Here is a 21,243-nt window from a genome sequence, read left to right on the forward strand (position 1 = left end):
AACAACACTTGATGAGGTTTACACATTATTACATGGAGCTGTGGCTCTTTACCCAACAACTCACTGATGCTCTACAGCAGCACATCAGCAGTGCGTGATAGTGTTTATAACATGGACACTGATCTCAGAAAGATGGAGCCAGTGACAAAATACTGAACCTTTATTGATTCAGATGAAGGTTTAACAACAGATGTTTCTCCCTCCTGCTTTCTTTCTTGGTCTGCAGCTCTGTCTGCAGCTTCTGTTGCTCTGTGAGCTTCTTGACATCAACTAGTTTATCAGGTGGATCAATGAGCAGCAGAGCATCTTACAGTAGTGAGTCTCCAGCAGCTCCTGAGGGAAATATCTGTCTCTTTAACAGCTAAATGCTCCACTTTGTTCACCAGTTAGTCTCTGACTGTGTCTGTCTGCTGTTTGCTGCTGAGCAGGTGCTGCACAGTGGCTCTTCATACCTTCTGCTCTTAAAACAGCTGGAAACAATATTATGTTGTTGGATTGTTCATAATATTCTGTCTTTGTGGAAAATAACTACAAACACACCTACATGTAAAAAAAAAAAAGGTAAAACATAAAAGAGAGAATAATGTTAATAATGGTCACATATATCTGCTTCTGTTTGCTCTGAGCACATTTATACTGTAAATATATCCTGTAAATACAAGCTGTAACAATCAGTGCTGTTCTTAACTGATGATCAGAAACAATGTACATGAACAGAATCTGATCTTCATCATATTTATATAATAAACAGATTCAGTGTGACACCTGTTTGTGTTTCAGGTGAACTTCAGTAGATTCATACTGTAAACACTGAGGACTATAGGACCACGTTCACTACAAGAAACATCTTAAAGATATTCATGGTGGTTCTTGATTCTGATGAGAATTTAAAATATCATACATTTAATGCTGTTATTCATTTAAATGAGCTAAAATTAAAATAAAGAAGTAAATATTTCATTTTAGGCTAAAAACAAAGAATTGGTGGAAAATCTTCAGTGGAAACAAAAATCATCATCAATGAGAAACAAACCTGTTTTGTGATGGCCTGCAGCTCCTGTCGATCTTTCTCAGTTTTCGTCTTCTCCTCTTCGAGCTTCTTGACCTGATCGTTCAGACCATCAACCTGAGAGCAGAGAGAAGATACAGACAGAAGATGAGAGACCGTCTCTCTTATTAAAGGATGTCAGTCTAATAAACAGTAAGACAACAGTAAGTATAACAGAGAGGTGAAACACTGATGTTAATGAACAGCAGCAGTCTGTAGAAAGAGCAGGTCTCAGGTCTGTTGGTGTGTAGGTCAGTGGAGGAAACTGATGAGTGAGCAGCAGAGTTCAGTCAGTCTGTCTCACTGTTCTTCCTCATTCACATCAACTGGCTGAAGAGTTTCTGTAACAACACTTGATGAGGTTTACACATTATTACATGGAGCTGTGGCTCTTTACCCAACAACTCACTGATGCTCTACAGCAGCACATCAACAGTGTGTGATAGTGTTTATAACATGGACACTGATCTCAGAAAGATGGAGCCAGTGACAAAATACTGAACCTTTATTGATTCAGATGAAGGTTTAACAATAGATTTTTGGCCCCTGGGACCATCTCCCTCTCAAGGCTCCTGCAGCCCCACATACTGTCGGTCCTGGATTGTCGCACCCTGTGCTCCGTTGGATCATTGCCCTCCTCTGTTTCACTATCTCCTTATAACTGTATTCCTGTAAATGTTGAGGCCTCCTCATTCTGATCTCTCTATCTATCACTAATTATCCTGTGTGTCCTGCTCTCTTCCAGGTCACCACGGTGGAGAGGAGGTTGTGTGTCTCGGGCACCACTTGGCGATGCCTCGTCTGCTCAGTCGTCTCCTGGATCCACACACTTTACATTTATTATAATTTGTATCAGATATTCTGTCAATGCAACTTGTAAACTGTGATTTGCTGTTCTTTCTGTACATGCGACATCTATTGCATGTCTGTCCGTCCTGGAAGAGGGATCCCTCCTCTTTAGCTCTTCCTGAGGTGTCTTCCATCGTCTTTTTTTTCCTGTTAAAAGGTTTTTTTTTCCATCAACGTGAAGTTTTTCCTCACTTGAATCGAGGGTCTAAGGACAGAGGATGTCGTTCACTGTACAGGCTGTAAAGCCCATTCAGGCAATGTGATTGTGATTTTGGGCTTTATAAATAAAATTTGATTTGATTTGATGTTTCTCCCTCCTGCTTTCTTTCTTGGTCTGCAGCTCTGTCTGCAGCTTCTGTTGCTCTGTGAGCTTCTTGACATTAACTAGTTTATCAGGTGGATCAATGAGCAGCAGAGCATCTTACAGTAGTGAGTCTCCAGCAGCTCCTGAGGGAAATATCTGTCTCTTTAACAGCTAAATGCTCCACTTTGTTCACCAGTTAGTCTCTGACTGTGTCTGTCTGCTGTTTGCTGCTGAGCAGGTGCTGCACAGTGGCTCTTCATACCTTCTGCTCTTAAAACAGCTGGAAACAATATAATGTTGTTGGGTTGTTCATAATATTCTGCTTTTTGTGGAAAATAACTACAAACACACCTACATGTAAAAAAAAAAAAGGTAAAACATAAAAGAGAGAATAATGTTAATAATGGTCACATATATCTGCTTCTGTTTGCTCTGAGCACATTTATACTGTAAATATATCCTGTAAATACAAGCTGCAACAATCAGTGCTGTTCTTAACTGATGATCAGAAACAATGTACATGAACAGAATCTGATCTTCATCATATTTATATAATAAACAGATTCAGTGTGACACCTGTTTGTGTTTCAGGTGAACTTCAGTAGATTCATACTGTAAACACTGAGGACTATAGGACCACGTTCACTACAAGAAACATCTTAAAGATATTCATGGTGGTTCTTGATTCTGATGAGAATTTAAAATATCATACATTTAATGCTGTTATTCATTTAAATGAGCTAAAATTAAAATAAAGAAGTAAATATTTCATTTTAGGCTAAAAACTAAGAAATGGTGGAAAATCTTCAGTGGAAACAAAAATCATCATCAATGAGAAACAAACCTGTTTTATGATGGTCTGCAGCTCCTGTCGATCTTCCTCACTCTTCTTCTTCTCCTCTGTGAGATTCTTGACCTGATCGTTCAGACCACCAACCTGAGAGCAGAGAGAAGATACAGACAGAAGATGAGAGACCGTCTCTCTTATTACAGGATGTCAGTCTAATAAACAGTAAGACAACAGTAAGTATAACAGAGAGGTGAAACACTGATGTTAAAGATCTTAAAGATATTCATGGTGGTTCTTGATTCTGATGAGAATTTAAAATATCATAAATTTAATGTTGTTATTCATTTAAATGAGCTAAAAATGAAATAAAGACATGAATATGAGATTTTAGGTTAAAAACAAATGAATGGTGGAAAATCTTCAATGGAAACAAAAATCATCATCAATGAGAAACAAACCTGCTTTATGATGGTCTGCAGCTCCTGTCGCTCTTCCTCACTCTTCGTCTTCTCCTCTGTGAGCTTGTTGACCAGACCATCAACATGAGAGCAGAGAGAAGATACAGACAGAAGATGAGAGACCGTCTCTCTTATTAAAGGATGTCAGTGTAATAAACAGTAAGACAACAGTAAGTATAACAGAGAGGTGAAACACTGATGTTAATGAACAGCAGCAGTCTGTAGAAAGAGCAGGTCTCAGGTCTGTTGGTGTGTAGGTCAGTGGAGGAAACTGATGAGTGAGCAGCAGAGTTCAGTCAGTCTGTCTCACTGTTCTTCCTCATTCACATCAACTGGCTGAAGAGTTTCTGTAACAACACTTGATGAGGTTTACACATTATTACATGGAGCTGTGGCTCTTTACCCAACAACTCACTGATGCTCTACAGCAGCACATCAGCAGTGTGTGATAGTGTTTATAACATGGACACTGATCTCAGAAAGATGGAGCCAGTGACAAAATACTGAACCTTTATTGATTCAGATGAAGGTTTAACAATAGATGTTTCTCCCTCCTGCTTTCTTTCTTGGTCTGCAGCTCTGTCTGCAGCTTCTGTTGCTCTGTGAGCTTCTTGACATCAACTAGTTTATCAGGTGGATCAATGAGCAGCAGAGCATCTTACAGTAGTGAGTCTCCAGCAGCTCCTGAGGGAAATATCTGTCTCTTTAACAGCTAAATGCTCCACTTTGTTCACCAGTTAGTCTCTGACTGTGTCTGTCTGGTGTTTGCTGCTGAGCAGGTGCTGCACAGTGGCTCTTCATACCTTCTGCTCTTAAAACAGCTGGAAACAATATTATGTTGTTGGATTGTTCATAATATTCTGTCTTTGTGGAAAATAACTACAAACACACCTACATGTAAAAAAAAAGAAGGTAAAACATAAAAGAGAGAATAATGTTAATAATGGCCACATATATCTGCTTCTGTTTGCTTTGAGCACATTTATACTGTAAATATATCCTGTAAATACAAGCTGTAACAATCAGTGCTGTTCTTAACTGATGATCAGAAACAATGTACATGAACAGAATCTGATCTTCATCATATTTATATAATAAGCAGATTCAGTGTGACACCTGTTTGTGTTTCAGGTGAACTTCAGTAGATTCATACTGTAAACACTGAGGACTATAGGACCACGTTCACTACAAGAAACATCTTAAAGATATTCATGGTGGTTCTTGATTCTGATGAGAATTTAAAATATCATACATTTAATGCTGTTATTCATTTAAATGAGCTAAAATTAAAATAAAGAAGTAAATATTTCATTTTAGGCTAAAAACAAAGAATTGGTGGAAAATCTTCAGTGGAAACAAAAATCATCATCAATGAGAAACAAACCTGTTTTGTGATGGCCTGCAGCTCCTGTCGATCTTTCTCAGTTTTCGTCTTCTCCTCTTTGAGCTTGTCGACCTGATCGTTCAGACCACCAACCTGAGAGCAGAGAGAAGATACAGACAGAAGATGAGAGACCGTCTCTCTTATTACAGGATGTCAGTCTAATAAACAGTAAGACAACAGTAAGTATAACAGAGAGGTGAAACACTGATGTTAATGAACAGCAGCAGTCTGTAGAAAGAGCAGGTCTCAGGTCTGTTGGTGTGTAGGTCAGTGGAGGAAACTGATGAGTGAGCAGCAGAGTTCAGTCAGTCTGTCTCACTGTTCTTCCTCATTCACATCAACTGGCTGAAGAGTTTCTGTGACAACACTTGATGAGGTTTACACATTATTACATGGAGCTGTGGCTCTTTACCCAACAACTCACTGATGCTCTACAGCAGCACATCAGCAGTGCGTGATAGTGTTTATAACATGGACACTGATCTCAGAAAGATGGAGCCAGTGACAAAATACTGAACCTTTATTGATTCAGATGAAGGTTTAACAACAGATGTTTCTCCCTCCTGCTTTCTTTCTTGGTCTGCAGCTCTGTCTGCAGCTTCTGTTGCTCTGTGAGCTTCTTGACATCAACTAGTTTATCAGGTGGATCAATGAGCAGCAGAGCATCTTACAGTAGTGAGTCTCCAGCAGCTCCTGAGGGAAATATCTGTCTCTTTAACAGCTAAATGCTCCACTTTGTTCACCAGTTAGTCTCTGACTGTGTCTGTCTGCTGTTTGCTGCTGAGCAGGTGCTGCACAGTGGCGCTTCATACCTTCTGCCATTTGTATAATGTGTAACATTGAACTCATGGTTATGTATTAGTACTCAGAATGGCACAACACAGGAGGACCAACTCCTCAGGTCCAGACTCTGCTGTCCACTTACATCTGAAGGAGACAAATCATTCCTTTGAGGACAACAATGTGAACATCTTGTCCAGAGAAGACAGATGGTTTGAAAGAGGAGTAAAAGAATCCATCTGTGTCAAACTGGAACCACCAGTGATAATGTGGTAACAATATGTTAATGTGCACACAATTCAGTTACACCTTAATTATAAACCAGTTTATAGATGTCATATCAGCCAATCCACCTCATTTAAGAGCTAAAAGTCTTTTGAAATGTGTTGTTGTTTTATTACAGACGAACAAACAAACAAACAAACAAATAAAAAATCCTGGTTCAACCATGTACAGCACTTTGTAACACTGTTTACAAGTGCTGTTTAAAAGAAACATTATTATTATCATCTCATTAAATGAGTCTGATTGTTGTTGATTATGGATTTTAAGTACAAATGACACACAGAAACACTCAACTGTTCCTGTGTTCGAAAGTTTCACAGCTTGACCAGTAAAACTCTTGTCATGAAAATGAGTTTGTCTCGTGTTTTTACTAAATATGCATGTGCATAGCTGGCCAATCAGAGCCTGGCTACTGATGACATGTGTTACTGTACATGAGGCCATGAAGACTGATAACTATCATCCTTTTTAAACAAGTTTAACCACTGATTTCATTTCTCCTATGATGGAGTCACGGTCAACAAGTTTGTCAGTGAAGAAAAGACATCGTGCTCTGACCTCATCACCACCACCAACACACATCATACCTCAGACAAGACTACACAAAGAAAAGTGTCCTAAAGCCACCACCCTGCCTGGACTGCAGAGTGCTTTCTAAGATGAGACACCAGCAGCAGTGGGAACATTTCTGCTTCCCTGTGATGCTCCGCTGTGAAACTCATGGTGACGAAACATTTAAGTGACAAAGCATCAATAGTAACTATGATTTTCAGTTCTTTGTAACAGATTTAGAAGACACAGATGAATAATATCATCCTGCTGAGGTGCATGTGTCAGTCTACAGGGCTCAACAGCTGTGATGTAATGATCCTGAGTCACTCCTCAAGTCAGAGGCTGCAGATTCATCACATATATCTGTGAACTGAAGCTTTTCTTACAGGGAACAGCAGCTGCAGACACACTGTGACAATCAATCCTCACAGTTTGTAGATCAGAACAGGCTGATTGCTCCATATTTAGTCTATTTAACTCATCCACTGGTTGTACACTGGTAACTGACATTGTTCTGTTGCATTTTGTCAGTTTTTTTTTTTTGTTATAAACAGAAAAGTTAATTTAGCAGCAGAGTGACTTTACATCTGGAAACAGATGTTTGACATGTCTGCACTAGGTGCAACATTTAAGACCCAGTTGAGTCAAAGCACCAAAAACTCTCTTCATGTTGCTGCATTTGAATGAAACCACCTGCTTGAGTCTCTCCACTGAGTGCAGACATGAAAATACAGCCTCTATGGTCATATTGTTTAAGCATTAGATGCAACTTTCGATGTTTGTCTGGCAAAGAATCAAGTCAAATCATTCTGGTCTCAAGTCTTCTTCAACCTGTTCTTTACTTGACTTGGTTGTGGAAGAGACTTGGACTCAGACAGGGAAACTAAACTGACAACAAACAAGTAGGAGGCTGGAAACAAAAGTTCAGAGGAAAAGATAAAAAATGTAACTTTCTTGTCTGTTTACTTACATGTTCTGTCATGAGTTGCTGTTCCTCTGCTTCTTCTCGGTGGCTTCTCTTGGTCTCTGTGTGAAAACAAATGCAGTAAAATAAAAGACTTTTACTTTATTTCAGGAAGGTGTCACAGCATATCAGACATTTAAGACTACAGTCAGGTAAATGGGTTTAAAACTAAGAGAACTTAGTGGAAATAAAAGTAGATAAACCACCAAATTTGTTTTTATCAGCACTGTGTCCTGTAGATAGACAGTATTTTCACATCACTATTCTGTATAAAGACATTTACAAAAAACTGAAATTAATTTCTGACTCACTGATTTTGTTTTGTCTCCATTTCCACACAACAAAGACAAGAATCAGAATAACCAGGATGCAAACAGCCAAACTAACAGCCAAACTAACAGCCAATCCAACTGTGTTGGAAGAAGAACTGGACTGAACCTCAAAGAAATCATCTGAAATGATAAAACACAGAATAACATGGCAGTTATAGAAAGCTGGACCTGCTGTTTGAAACTAAAACAGTGATCACATAATTAATTTTAAGAGTAATTTCTACCTGGAACATGTATGAGTTTCTCTCTGGTCTGGTTGATGTGGTTCTGTTGGACTCTACAGGTGAAGCTGTTGCTGTGTCTCTTCTCCACAGTCACTCTGCTGCTGACAGTATAGAGGTCATCAGGACCTCTGACTGTCTCTGTAGGTCCAGCAGAGAGGAGGTTTCCCTCACCGTCCAGCCAGAACACCTCAGGTTCTGGATACCAGCCTGTAGAGTTACACTGTAGAACCAGTCCTCCTTTGTTTCTGTCAATCTCTGACAGACTGATGACCAGTGAGGAAGCAGCACCTGATGATGAACAAAGGTAACATTTTGAAACAGGTGTCAGTAATACAATCACCAATAGTTAAAAAGGTGCACAGATCTAAATGTACAACTGTAAAGCTAATAACTAAATGTGGTGAAACATGTAATCACAGTAGTTTTGCCTTTAAACTGATTTTCTTTGGACCACTCAGTCTCTTGGACCTTCAGTTTGCTGTTCACCACCAGCAGATCAGTCTTTTACGTGTAACAACAGCTCTTATTTGACCAACAAACAGTTCATCCCTGAACCAGGTGCATGCATGTGATACGAGCACAGACAACATTATCTGCGAGAGTAAAACTTTCTTTGCAAGCAGCACTTTTGCTCCATGAGCACTCGGCTGTGTGTGTGCAACTGCTTAACACTCACTCATGTTTCACAGTCTATGCTCTCTCATCAGTTTTACTTTTGAGTCTTTGGAGGGCGCAGAAATAATCCACAGCGACTGATATCTTTCCTTTGACTCTATGAATGTTGACGATAATCTTTTGATTGGCTGTTTGGTTTTAACTGACACAGTGGAAGGTGAATATTCTCTCCTGAGAGAACAACATCACCTGTCAAAAGTTTGCCTCATATTATTGAAGTCTGCTAAAACTAGCTGGCTAACCCTCAATGTTATACACATATAACATCAAGGGAAGGGTGACTAGACGTCCTGGTTGACCCAACACAGCCCTGGTACCATGAGGTGTGTCCCGTTGTCCGAAGCATCATCAGATTTATGTACATATATCTACAGTTTAACTCGTAAATGCTCAACAGTGAAGCTGATTCACACACCTACATAAACACTAAATACAGATCATAATGCAGCCAGACAACTTATCTGAACCACAAGCAGGCCATACCATGGTCACATGTCATGTGGCACTGTGTGAGGTACATGACATGTGGTGGACCTGGCTTTTAAAGGGAACAAGAGATGACACTGATTGGTTTAATTGACGTGCGTTTGTACCTTGTGTCACTATATGTCCAGATTATGTGATTATTATGTATCCACTCACCCACAATGAGCTCGACGACAGATCCTGTGTCCAGTTTTGGAATGTAGCATTTGTATCTTCCTGCATCAGAAGGTTTCACTTTGGACAGTTTCAGTGAAACGTTTCCGTGCTTCAGTTCATCGATGGACACTGATGTTCGTCCTTTGTATGATGAATGTTGGATACGTCCCACGTCCTGACTGGAACGTCTCACATGGACAAATATATCATTCAGGTCAGATCTTGTCCACTCCAACGTCATGGCAACAACATCCACTTCAGTTTCCAAGTGACAGGCCAAAATGATGTCATCACCAACTTTTGCTACTATTGGCTGAGATGGAGCAATTATTTGAGACTGACCTGGAAAGAAACAAATATGGTTATTCTGTCAGGACGAGTTAAATTCTCCACCACTGTACTGTGCTCATAGCAGCAGAGCCTCAATCTAAAACAAGTTGAGTGTAAATGAAGGACATTGAACAGAGGTCACTCTTAAAGAGAGAGAGGTTAGCTGAAGCATCAACATCAACATTTTTATAGTTTTTGAACTTTCCATCATCATCAGTTCAAAACTGGTCCAGTAGTTTAGTTCATGACCAATTACCTGCAAAACTGATGGCATTCCTATGAGCCTCAGCAGTACTTTATTAGTAGTTAGCAGTGTTAGCGTACTTACATGCAAACTGAGATTTTTATCCATGTAAACATGAGAAAGTTACATTGCGAAAGATAACAAGATTACAGTTCAGTTCATTCATTCAGTTCAGTTCAGTTCATGAACTGAACTGAAGATAACAAGATTACAGTCACACATATTTTCATCTACATCTACTCTAGTAGTATTACCTGGAAAATTAGCATAATATGTCTCCTAGAACCAAAGTGTTCAATTAGCATCAACTTAACCACACAGAGACCTTTTCATGCAAACCTCCAGTCTCTGATGGCGCTTTATACGCCCACAATCAACTAAACTGGTGACATTATTCTTGCCTTCAGAGGAAAAGTATAACAATGCCCAACAAGTCTTTACAACAGTCTTTAGGCTACTATTTATTGGTGTGTAGCCTCTGATTCAACTCTGTTTTAGGATTTTCCTGACTACCCCTTTAATGTATCAGACTGCATGGGAACGAATTGGTGAGAGCTACTAAAATGTATAAGGCTCTACAGGTGTCTATTGATATGATTTGTTGAGTGTGCATTCGTGTGTGAGTTTACCTGTACATGAATGTGCTAGGAGAAGATGGAAGAACAAAACACTGAGGCGTCTGAGTGAACATTGAAGTTCATTCTTCTGGGGAAAAAAATCAACATAGACTAGTCAGACTTTACAATGAAAAATAATTTGGAATTGGTGTTTTTTTGCAAAATAATTATTACATTAAAAACAGTAATTCCTCAGCAGAGTAAATACAATTCTCTGAAGTCAAATTGTTACTCTAAGAAACTTCTAAGACTGGCTTTCACAGTGTCAAAACATGGATTGAAGGTTTCTGAGGGGGCAGTGCAAGAAACTCCAGAAACTGGATTTTCAGAAACTGTAGAGCCAAAGTGACCAATCCATCCAAAGATCAATACATCAAGCTGAGTTGACTGAGAGTTAGAAAAGCAACTTTGTCACAGATACAGAATTTACTAAATAAACAACACGAGACTCCAATCAGCAAAAGAAGGCTGTCTTGTAGTGTCTCAGAGGACGAGGAGCAGTTTCTAAACCACTTCTCAGGATGGAAATAATTACAAATACTCCGATAAATACCAGCATTTCATAGTGGATGATACAAAAAAGTCCCATTTACTGATGAATCCAAGTTATAGATTTATGTCAGTAACAGAAGAGTGAAACAAACAGGAGAGAGAATGATACCACAGAGCTTCACATCCACAGTGAAACATGGTGGTGGGAATATTCAAGTCTGGGGCAGTTTTTGGCACAAAATGGACTCCAGCCTGTCCAAGAAGAGCACAACTCCATTCTTCAGAGACATGTTACACCCTCCGGTTTATATCTTTGTTGTAAAGCATGATAAGAGCCCAAACACACCTCAAAGCTTTGACACAACCACTTGAAGACCTTGAGTGCATGCTGTCATTAAAGCAAAATGGGGAAATACCAAAGAAAAAGATATTCTGAAATTCATGAACATAGAAGTTAGAGATGTCTTGGTCTCAGACTTTTGGACCCAACTATATCAAAACATTTCCATACATATTTTACGTACAGTCTGCCACCTGTGAAACATGGTCAATGACAGGATATCTCATTACTAATGATTCAAAGTCAAAACTTAGAAATAATGACAACATGTACTGCAGTTTAACTTTCACTTTTGACAACATGGACGTCATGCAGAGTTACAGAGCATTACTACAGATCCCACAACTCTAACTGAAGACTGGTAAAGAGATCTGTAAAGTGATTTACTATTGCTGAACACAACTTAGTTGAAAGCTGATAAAATAGCCCAAAAGAAATGTAGAAGACAACGTACCTGCTGCATGATATCGCTTACTTTATCAGACTGCACAGCCCAAGTCTGTAAATCACTGACAGGCTGCGACTATCACACTCTTTTATCAACGGCCAAGCACTCCTGCATTACTTGTATTTTATTTTTTCATATTTTTTGTGGAACAAGATTCACCATCCAAACAACATTATTAAGGATCCCTTTCATGTTTGGCAGAAGCATAAGTTAATAGAAACAGTTTATTTAAAGTGTGCATCAAACATTATATTTCATTATTACAAATTCTAATAAAAGGCTAAAACTTACAATGTTCAAATATGATCATTTATAAAGACCAACTATAAACACTGTATGGTAAGTGGCTCTGCTTTCCTAAGCTCAGTTTAACTTTTAGTGTCTATGGCAATGGTTGAACTTTGAGCCTGTCAGCACAGAATCACTCATATAAAGTTATACAGCTGCAATCAAATCCACCAGTTGTATTTGCAATTTAAAGAGGCAGATGTTCCAGAAGAAACTTTCAGCTTCTCTTCAGGGGTCAGAAATGACTTCATCATTGTTGTGAAATGTGTTTAGATGGTCAGGGCCTACGTACATAAGTATTTTCAGTTTTTCTATTATTCTGCTTTGTACAGCATTTTTTCCCTGTGTGCAAGTGCAGCATCAATGCAAAGTGCATGACTGAAATGAGAGCCATGCATTCATTCATTCATTCATTCATTTAACTCTTGCTTTTGTTTTTAATTGTGGTGGTTTAGAGGTGTACACTCCTCCATTCAGATTTTGACTGAACAGTAGTTTTGATGACACACCTCTCTTGTTCTCTATTCAACTTTTTGATTCATCAGGCTCTACAAGGACATCTTGTGGCCAGAAGTTGTCATAGCATTTCCATTATGAATTTAATACATGGAGGATCATTATGCATGACCTATAGTTACATAAAGTTTAGTGACTAACCCTGACTGTCTTTAAAATGTTACCCTCAGCAGAATTTTACATTTTGTGTTACTTGTTATTGAGTATTTATTTTAGATTAAAGGACTACTATTGTTTCCTCAGTTAATCTGACTGGATCTTTGACCTGAATCCTTTCATCATAACTGGGAGAATTTATGTTTAGCTGAGTTGCAGAAAAGCTTTCTGGGATTCTTGCAGAAGTGAAGTTACAGGATGCTTTTACACAGTGGTTTTATCCAAAGCACTTTACAATCAGACTTCACTCACACAACAATGGCAGCAAGCTGCCGGGCACAGCTTGGCTTAACAATTCAGAGCAATATGTTGTTTAGTGTCTTACACAAGGACTCAGCCACCCCAGGTTAAGCTAACTAAGGGATTCATGAGCCAACTGCAGGGGCAGGGATGGTCATCTCTCTTGAGTGAGTGTCTGCAACTGAAGGACTGACAGTTCATGTTAAAGTGACTGTGACTCTCAAGCTCTTGCATCAACATCAGAAATAACTGCACAGGAAGAGGAAGTTCTCACCAACACACTTCAGTTGTATTTCCGTCTGACAGTCAGACAGTCGGCAGGAAGACACCATGGAGGTCACATCGCTCTGCTTCAGACTGTGTGAGTCTCAGGTTTTCTTCTTTTAGTTTTAAATCCTGTAGATCAAACCATCTATGACTGATATTTACTTTGCTCCTGTTTTTATCCAGTGATGCTTGAATTTATTCTGCTGGGGACACAAGTTCAGGACAGTTATACTCAGAAAAGTGGTGAGTGAGAAATAGAAACTCTTTAACATTTTGCTTTTTAGTATTATGCTTTCTAAATTCCAGTTTTATTTAATATAATGAATTCTAGCAAATGAATTCTAGCAAATGATTCTAGCAAATACCAGAATATGTTCTTCAAAAAGTTCAGGTTAATTCTGCCACATTTCGAAGACACAGAGACTTTTTCGATCTTGTTTCATCTGTCATACTAAAAACTTCATAAAATTCCAATTCTGTTTGCTCTTTACGTGCAGACACTATCATCTTTTTCTTGGTTTCAGATGCAGTTTTTCTTCGTATCGCTCCAAACAGTCTGCAGCACTTCAAATACGAGCCTGTCTCTTTTCATTGTGACGGGACTGATGGTTTGACTCAACTGAGGGGGAACACGAGTGCTAAGGAATTTGATCCAGAATGTGAAATTAAGATGACGTCAACAGGGTCTTCCTGCACTATTGAAAGAGTCTATTCAGAGGACAGTGGAGAATACTGGTGTGAAACTGCGGGGGGAGAGAGGAGCAACAGTGTCAATATCACCATAACTGGTATGTATGTATATGCATTGTATTTCTAAAGCCACTGCATATTGTCTCTATTTCAAATTTGTAATTATTTGAGGTCACTTATTTGCAGTGTGAAACTCTGAACTGAATTCAGTGATCTCCAATCAGCAACACTATAAATTCATGTCATCAACAGATTATTTTATTCAATGTATATTTTTACAATCAGCAAAAATATATAGGGACATGGTAATTACTTTTTAAGCATCCTGTTGCTTTACTTTTCTGTCTATGTCTAAAATATCAAGGAACATTTGGTTAATATCAATCACTATGCAGACGACACTGCTTTATATGGTTAATTTTTATTATTATATCTATATATCCATATATTACCTGCATAAATTATCCCCCTTTTTAACACGTTGTTCAGATGGTCCTGTGATCTTGAAGAGTCCTGTTCTGCCTTTAATGGTGGGAGATATTGTGACTCTACACTGCAGAAGCAAGGCAACTTTCTCCAACCTCACAGCTGATTTCCACAAAGATGAAGTCCTCATGGAGAGCAGTCCTGCAGGAAAGATGACCATTAACAGAGTTTCCAAGTCTGATGAAGGCCTCTACAGGTGTAGCATCCCTGGACTTGGAGCATCACCTGGAAGCTGGTTGGTTGTAAAAGGTAAAACTATACTCTGCACTATTTCAGGTTATAATAGCTGTAATTATGTCTGCAGTGCCACCAGAGCGCAACTGAATGTTGATTTGTTCTTCTAATGGTTCTTTAAAAAGCAGAGCACCAGCACATTATCACTGTCATTGGTGTGTTAATTTTTCTATCATAAATCAATGCTTGAAATCCTTGAGATTATCGCCTGAATGTGTAAGAACAATAAAGAGAGCTAAAAGAACACACAAAACTGTTATCAACCATTGTGCTAATTCCCACAACATGATTAAATGAGTGTAACAATGTAAGAGAAAAGCTACCCAACCTTTGTTTTCCAGCCGGTTCTGTGACCCCTGAGAGTCGTGTCCTCCCTGTGACCAAGGTCACTCTGCGCTGTAGAAACCAGAAGACTTCCTCCAACCTCACAGTTGATTTCCCTGAAGGTGTCCTCCTCTTTGGGAGCAACTCCACGGGAGAAGTGACCATCCACATTGTTTCCAAGTCTGATGAAGGGCTCTACAAGTGTAACACGTCTGATGTTGGAGAATCACTCGAGAGCTGTTTGGCAGACAGAGGTAAAACATTCAAATGATTCAAATTAAAATTGCTAAAATAGATATTTTAAGAGCAGAACATCAACCCAGTAGATTTCCAGCAGCCCTAGAGACAGCCTGTTACATCCTGCTAATGCTTCCATGCTCTTACAGCAGATATATTGTCTTGTCCTTACAGAAGAGCCAAGAGAGACGTGTCCCTCCTTGTATGTCCTCCTCCTCTTAAGGACTGTTTTCACCATTTTGATGGTGGCTCTGCTGCTGCTGCTGGTGGGACTGCTTCACTGTTGGAAAGTCAGCGTTACACACAAATGATGCATACTGGTATACAAGTAACGGACTGATAAATGACCAACACAGAGTCTTGGAAGCTTGTTTAGTCATTACGATCCCTGATCATGCTTTGGGTCTGAGAAATCTGACAGGTCAGAAAAGATGCACTTCAGACAGTCACCGCGATTGTTTTACATTTCATCTTCATGTTTTTATTACTTGTATTATATTTTTAGTTTGTTGTTAAGCTTCTCTGTGCTACGTGTCCAGTCTTGCAGTGGCTGTTTGACTTTCTCAGGCTCAGACAAGGTTAAAAACCACAGAGGTACTGACTGATGCATTGACTATTTTTACAAAGCCACATGTCAGTTCTCTCAGTCAGTAAATGTTGTTCTGTGTTCTGTTTTAGAGTCACAGATGCTGGTGATAATTTGAGCTCCTCAGACACAAACCACATGAGAACGTGTCTGTATGTATGTAGATGAGGCGTTCAGGAGGCTCAGTGGACACAACAAATAGTTCATGGTTTGAGTAGCTTGAAGGGTCAGATGTGTCTCGAATGTATATAAGGAAGTGTAAAGTCAGCCTGTCTAAATATTCACATCAAACCATCTGCTGTGTTACTGCGTCACCCGTGTTTGTCTGTAGTCTGTCAGTCCCAAAATAGCAACAAACTGAACTAATGAACTGAAATAATGAACTGAAAATATAACAGAAAGGTGAACGTAGTGAGAGACCAGAGACTTTAGACACGTAGAGAACTTTGTAATTATTTTGAGTGTATTTTTCAACTGTTTTCTTTGTAAAAGTTCAGTTTCAGAATTAAATGTTGGGCATTAATAATGGAGAATAGTTTCTCAGTAGGAAGTACACAAAGCCATGTTTTACAAAGAAAGTCAACAAACTTCCAATAAAAGTTCTGGTAAGTTATAATGAAGTCAGAATGTTTGTCTCAAAATAAGGACATAAGGATCCAAACAGGAACATTAATATTTAACATAATTCTCTCTTTCCTTCAAACTGGCATTTTGCAGTCCCTGTTTTCAATTTTCATTTTGGTCTTGAACAACAGCAACCTTTACAGCCTGTAGAGTTACACTGCAGAACCAGTCCTCTTTTGTTTTGGTCAAGCCCTGATAGACTGATGAGTGGTGACGAGGCAGCACCTGATGATAAGCAAAAGGAACATTTTAATCACCAAGTTAAGAATTAATAAGGTGCACAAATGTAAATGTATGATTTTATTGAAGCATACATGTAACCATTGTTCTTTTATGGCCAATAAACATAGTTGATGCCTGACATGCCCACATAAAGGAGGCATGTAAGTATGTGGGCGGTTCTGGTTACATCATTTGGGATGGACGCACAGTATACTGTCTACACTACTGCTCAAAAGTTTGGGGTGATTTAGAAATGTTCTCATTTCTAAAAGAAAATCAATACATTTTTCAATTAAATTAACATTAATCTGATCAGAAATACAGTTTAGACATTATGACTGTAGTAAATTACTATTTTAGCTGGAAATACATCCATACAGCCGTGGTCAAAAGTTTACATCCACTTGTAAAGAACATGTACATCATGGCAGTTTTCAGTTCCAATGATGTAACACACTTGACTGTGGACACTGACACTTGTCTTCCAGCAGCTTCTAATTCACTGCAGACTTGCTTTTTGTTGGTTTTTGGTTGAGTCTTGACCATCCTGACCAGTTTTCTCTCAGCAGCAGGTGATAGTTTCCAATTTATTCTCAAACAATGAGCGCTGAAGAAATCACTGGAACTGAAGACTGCCATGATAAGTGGACATAAACTTTTGACCATGACTGTGTGTGTACAGAAGACCATTTTCAGCAGACATCACTCCTGTAGTCCAATTGGACATTGTGTTAGCAAACACATGTTTTTTGTGTTAATTGTTTGTAATATTGTCTTCTTGAGTTTCCTGCTTTTGCTTGTTTTTCAAAGCACCTTTTAAACTCTGTTTTTAAATGTCCTTTCAAAGAACAGTGCAAACGACTCTAGCAAGAGTAAAAAGAGAAGTGGAGGCACCGGTGCACAACTGGGCAAGAAGACAGGTCAGGGTCTCAGAGTCATCATAATCTCTAGTCTTTCATCAACAGTGAAGAGACATCTTCAGGATGCTGGCCCTCTAGGCAGAGAAGCAAAGAGCTCAACCCTACTGAGCTGCTGTGAGAGCAGCTTGAGCGTATAGTACGTAAGAAGTTGCCATCAAGCCAATACAACCTGTAGGAGGTGACAGCTTATTACAAACCATATTGACATTAAAAAAGAAATGTCAGGACAGGACTGCTTCATTCACTTATTTCATTCAATCTGGAAAACAGTAAAATATAAACAAACTTACCATTTTTTGGGGGGTGCATCAAAAAGGTTTGTTTTCTTGTTTTCAGTGTATTATTATTAAACAAGAAATCCCAAATATATATACACTGCTCAGAAACATGAAGGGAACACTTTGATCACAAATCAGATCTTAATGGACGCATTTTTCAAGTTGAGATTCTTGACTGAGGTACATTGTATAACTTGTTGAGAACAAAATGACGTAACAACAGTCAATGGAAGCCAAAATCATCAACCGACTGAGGTATTATTAGTATTATTATAGTATTATTTCACCCACCCACACCATCCCCTATTAATCAGGTTGATAGTCTGTATGTCCTGTCCGGTCCGATCAGAGGACTGAGACCCTCCTCCTCCAGTTAAATAGATCATTTTGCTCATATACAGTAAAACAGATTAGCAAGAGTAAAAAGAGAAGTAGAAGGCCCTGGTGCACAACTGGGCAAGAAGACAGGTCAGGGTCTCAGAGTCATCATAATCTCTAGTTTTTCATCAACAGTGAAGAGACATCTTCAGGATGCTGGCCCTCTAGGCAGAGAAGCAAAGAGCTCAACCCTACTGAGTTGCTGTGAGAGCAGCTTGAGCGTATGGTACGTAGACGTTGCCATCAAGCCAATATAACCTGTAGGAGGTGACAGCTTATTACAAACCATATTGACATTAAAAAAGAAATGTCAATATGGTTTGTAATAAGCTGCTTTCATAGAGGACGTATATGGTTGTTTTCCTGATGAGGACAGGCTGCTTCATTCAATCTGGAAAACAGTAAAATGTAAACAAACTTACCATTTTTTGGGGGGGTGGTTCAAAAAGGTTTGTTTTCTTTTTTTCAGTGTATTATTATTAAACAAGAAATCCCAAATATATATACACTGCTCAGAATCATGAAGGGAACACTTTGAACACAAATCAGATCTTAATGGACACATTTTTCAAGTTGAAATTCTTGACTGAGGTACATTGTATAACTTGAGAACAAAATGACGTAACAACGGTCAATGGAAACTAAAATCATCAACTGACTGAGGTATTATTAGTATTATTATAGTATTATTTCACCCACCCACACCATCCCCTATTAATCAGGATGATAGTCTGTATGTCCTGTCTGGTCCGATCACAGGACTGAGACCCTCCTCCTCCAGTTAAATAGATCATTTTGCTCATATACAGTAAAACAGATTTGTTGTCATCAACTTTATTGTTCATTGATCACTATCAATATCTCAATATCACCATCGCTGTGCTGATCAATGAGAGGAGGGTAAAATCTGAGCGCAAGGATTGTGAATCCCAGGGCACAGATTTCCACATCACACTTTAATGCTGACTCTGCAGGAGTGACTCTTCTCTGATCAGAGCTTAATAAATGTTCAGCTGTTTCAGTTATTGGTCATGGTGGAGTCCGCCATGTCAACCATCACCTCTTGTGTGAGACACAAGTAGAAGAAGGCGAGGACAGTAGGTAGCACCAATGGCTCCCCCTGGTCTGGAAACCAACAAAAGGAGCTTTAACTCGCCATGAAACTCTTTAATCATTTTAAAAGACATATTTAAAAAGCTTTCATGTCATTTTTGCTTTTTAATTTTTAGGTTTGTTTTAGTCTTAACTTTTGAGTTACATTTACATTTAGGTTTCATTCATGGTTTTAATCATCCACAGTATAAAAATATCAAAGACTGAACAAATATCACTGTAAATTAATTATGTATTGTAAAAACATACATTGAAGTCAATATTTCACACATATTACATACAAACTTTCTATCTCATTATGCAGAAAAATAGATCAGGTAATTCTGAATTGAAAAGTTGAATTACAAACAATGTAAAACACAAAATACATGAACAACATAACTACTGTAAATGTATATTTGTGTTGCAGTACATGACATTTTTATATAAATATTTAGTCCAGTAAAAAAGCAAAAACACTTTATGAGTTATATTAGCTCACGTTTTGATTTTGAGTTTACAACAGTTCAATATTTGAGATTTCACAATGAAATTTTACTTCAACCATAAGAAGTGTTTTTTCAGGGATATGTTCGCTGGGTTGTCTGCATTTATATGCCCCGCATAAAACAACACAGTCCGGACGAACAGGGCAAAGTATCTAAAATGCACTTCCATCTTCAAGCAGTCCATCTTCAGAACATCACATCACCACATAGTTTAATGGAAGTGCAGTTGGATTCTCTCAGCACCACGGTTCCTTCTCTAAATCCTCATGAATCCTCCTTCAAATCTTTACTTGAAGACATGATGTCCATGAATGTGGGTGCTGGTGTCCTCCTGCATCCAGGGAAACAATACACACCAGAACAGTAAGAATGAGCTACTATATACCATATGTGCTATATGAGGCGTGTGTGTGTCAGACACACGACTTCATCTCAGATGTATCCAGGTAACAGACAGGTGGACCATGATGTTTGAGTTAGGGGTGTCGGCGATAACTGGTATTGACAACTATGATGTTCAAAAAATGAAATATTGATATTGTGTTAATAACATTCTAATGATAATATAATCCAGCTCCTCTTCAATCAATTTTCTGTTGTTGCTTTGTGATGGTAGGTGGCAGTAAAGCAACTTAACACTGTTGCTAACTGCCATACAACAGAAAAAGAAGAAGAAGATGCTGCAGTAACAGTTAACTGTTAGCTGCTACTCATGTGTCTAACAGTGCGGTGCAAAATCATGTTGAAACAACAGTTATGGTTACATAGACTCTCTCTCCACCTCCCTACACCGATATAAGAATTGTTTTCCATCTGTCACAAAAAAAAGACAAAACACACAATCAGCGAAGTTAAGATGAACCGGACTGAGAACCTTTGTGAATTCTTTTGGCCACGATAATCGTCCAGTGATAATCTGATATCGTGGTCTTGAGCAGTGTTAAACTGCAGAAAACCTCGACCGTCTCGACTCGACTTAACCCTGAACCCTACGTGTTCAGTCCGTCTCTGATCCACCACGGCAGTGGAGCTGATAGGTTTCTCTCCAGTCAATGTGTTTACTTCCACTGGCTCTGCTGTGCTGTGTATGTTGGAGCAGATACGCAAGGCTTCTATATCTGCCGGATGCTGGAGCACGACACAGCAATTCAGCCGAATTCAGCACAGAGCAGACAGGAAGTCGATGAAGGAAATGAAAACGGCTAAATTAATAAACAATGTTTTAGATATAAAACAAAGAATAAATAGAAGGAACCTTGGTATCGTGCTCCATCTGTAGGCTTTTTCACAGTTTTCTCATTGTTCTCCTTGAGGGACCTGGAGAGAAAAGAGAGATGCACAGAGACAAGATGAGAGACATTTTGTTTTTCGAGGGCTTCATTTAGTGAAGACAATATCCTGATCTGTATAAAAACTAAGTTCTGATTGGCTGGAAGTT

At 38.8% G+C, this 21,243-nt stretch overlaps 1 protein-coding gene and 1 long non-coding RNA gene across 2 annotated transcripts in view; both read right to left on the bottom strand.

Annotated features, from left to right (window-relative positions):
* LOC141004048 (butyrophilin subfamily 3 member A3-like) overlaps positions 1 to 21,243 on the bottom strand; it is an 81,868-nt gene that overhangs the window by 45,147 nt on the left and 15,478 nt on the right. The gene's annotated exons all lie outside the window — the stretch shown is intronic.
* Positions 19,787 to 21,124, bottom strand: LOC141003199 (uncharacterized). The gene is made up of 2 exons (XR_012179692.1): positions 21,061 to 21,124; positions 19,787 to 20,136 (listed from the first exon to the last, which is right to left on the bottom strand). It is a non-coding gene; the product is annotated as an uncharacterized lncRNA (long non-coding RNA).

This window comes from Pagrus major, chromosome 10, assembly GCF_040436345.1.
Source record: "Pagrus major chromosome 10, Pma_NU_1.0".
In the NCBI taxonomy this organism is placed as follows: Eukaryota; Metazoa; Chordata; class Actinopteri; order Spariformes; family Sparidae; genus Pagrus; species Pagrus major.